Consider the following 2,859-nt stretch of genomic DNA (forward strand, 5'->3'; position numbering starts at 1 on the left):
AATCAAATTGATGGGCTTGTGACATGTGTCCCCCTTTCCCCTTTTGTGAGAGCTTTAAGTATTTAAAATAATTTATTTAAACTCTCATTGGACCTTTTAGTCTTCTAGCCAATAGGAATCAAGCAAGCCATTGGGCTACTGGATGCTCATTGGACCCCTTGGTAGACTGTCCAATAGTCTTCTAGGGAGCGTAGTTTCTATTGGTTCTTTTATCAAGCATTTTTTAATTGATTAGACTAGTTTTAATCTAGCATAATTCTCATTGGTCCACCTCTATGGCCATCCAATAGGATTTGAGGGGAGATTGGGGGCAACTGGGCTAGGAGCCTCCCATGTGTCCATTCTTCCCTTTGGGGAGATCTTGGGAGTGTGTGTTTCTCTCTCTTCCCCTACCATTAGGGCTCACCCCCTCCTTCCTAGGGATGTGGGAAGACTTTTTAGTCTTCCCATAACCATCCAATTTTCCTCCACTTTGGCCATTGGACAATTTAATTAAATTTAGGAACTTTAGCCTATGGAAGTCTTAATTGGAGTTGAACCTTAGGTCTTTTAAGCTCCATTGGTACACAACCCTTTTTTTCAGACTATACCCCTTTGGATCCCTATTTTTCCTCCTTCGGATCCCTGCTGAGACCGGTCTGGCAGACTTACCAATATTCTAGCTTTTACTTCCCTATTACCTCTCCATATTAAATGATCGATTTAACATGAGAAAATCATTTGGGAGAATTAGATATTAGTTTTTATGACAATTCCATTCTAAAAAATTGAAGGAGTGATGGCCTTCAATGCATAAAAGGAATTAAAAGATTAAATGATGACACCCTTTCAAAATAAGATTGTAGGTTTAAGGTAAAAGATTTTAAGTAGGACATGGATAACAATTGATAAGTTTGTTGACACTTGTAAGACGTATTCAAGACTAATGAATCTGTTAACTTGTTTATATGGATGCAGGTGAGGACTCTATCTTTACCTAGGATCTTTTTGGCCTAAAGCTACTATCGGCCATTAATGTATTCTGACCCTTTTTAACTTAGCTATCTCTAGTCTTGAATGTCTAGTACACAAGAATATTGGAATGATACTTCATTCTCATTGTAAAGTGCAAAGATGAATCAAATACTGAGCCATTTTTTTGCTTCTCTCTGTACTTTCTCTAAAGCCAACTGTCTTTTGAACTGATATGTTCTACTGTGAATAAGTATTAGTTTAAAACAACAACACACACATCCTAATCATAAGGGTCTCCTAGTTTTCAGGAACACCGGGATGCTGGCTTTAGAAAACTAGTGAACTATTTGTCTTAGATGGACCCATTGTTTGTAACTCTTATTTTAGGTTGACTAGTGTAGGTGGTACTCTTTGGCTATAGTTCAGGATTCTTGCTCACGGCTATCATAGTCTTTCGACTCTGTCAGTTTTAGGGTTGTAGCTTAATCCATAAATACTTACTCTAAATGTTGACTTTTTAGGTACATGATAATGACAAGATGATTTCTCGTATGAGAGTCATCCATGACCCATTGAAACATGCAAGGATTATGGAAAAAATTTCACAATACTTAAAGGATCATCCTCCTACAAAAGCCCTAGTCCCTAGAATGAGACCCTTTCTTCCTAGAAAAGCTAAAAGCAATGTGAATTATCCCAAAAAAAAACCCCATCTAATCAAATAACCCGACTTTATCACTATCTCAAGGAATTGAGCTACCCTTTGAACCCCTTTCTATCGCTATTTCTCTTGTCCTGAGATATATAAGCAATCTGGATGCTTCACAGCTTATCTATGGTTCAACCCTAACAACTGACAAAAAGTCATCTATTCTACATATGCTCTCTTTCAATGACTGAGTAAAGATTTTGGCTACCTTGGATAAAGATTCAAAAGATGATGTTGCCATGATTTTTCAATATATAGCCCAACTCCCTGTTTTAACTATTCAATACAATCAAGAACTTGCTCAATTCTCTTCCTCTGGTGTTGAATTGGCTAACGTTTTAAAAAAACTTTGTGGACTTAATGTAGCTTTTATTAGTATTCTAGCTACTCCGATGGTGGTGCCATAATCGAGCGGATTGTTCTGCAAAGACAATGGTGCTCTTGAAGCTGTTAAGGAGTTCCAAAGAAATATTTGCACCCTTAGTGACTCCACCCTCTTAGAAATGGTGCCTAAAATCTCTAAAGTCTTTCCTTTCTTTCCAGTTAGGCAGATTGAAGTTGAATCTTTTGAAGTGGACCATCAGTAATGAATCCTCACCAAAGAAGCCTTTTATGGTCCCATACTTAGTGAAACTGGGGTTTATCTTGCAAATCTTCTGACATATATTGTGGAAGATTGCAGGCTCAAATCTATGAAAGGTGAACAATGCTTAGATAAAGGGGAACTCATCAAAGTTCCTTTCAGCCTCAACTTTAATGATCACACCAAATGTTCCTCTAATGTGCGCCTATATATCCGCACTAAAGGGAATATGGAGTTTGCCAAAAGCAACCAGGACTTTTACATTGAATCAATTTGGAATGTGTTTTGATCGTACATAAAGTGTGCCTTCAAATTTCTTGACCCTAAGGCCTCTTATGAATCTAGCATTATGTGGTTTGATCATGCAATTTGGTACATTCTCAACCATCTAGAACATCTGTTTCCTAAAAAATCAATAGATTTCCATTTATCCTTAATTTGCTCATGGCTTGGGGGGCAGGCCAAGTCCCCCTTGTGGTCGCACAAATTGCTTTCAATGCCTTTAGAAACCTTATGCTTGACATTCTGAAGGAAGTAAATTTGAGGAGCATGGCACTTATCTCACCACATATGCCAACTATAAGGGAGTCAAGATTGCCATTGGTCCTCTCAA

The sequence above is a fragment of the Adiantum capillus-veneris genome, chromosome 6 (genome assembly GCF_014529385.1).
Source record: "Adiantum capillus-veneris isolate H3 chromosome 6, ASM1452938v2, whole genome shotgun sequence".
Lineage (NCBI taxonomy): Eukaryota > Viridiplantae > Streptophyta > Polypodiopsida > Polypodiales > Pteridaceae > Adiantum > Adiantum capillus-veneris.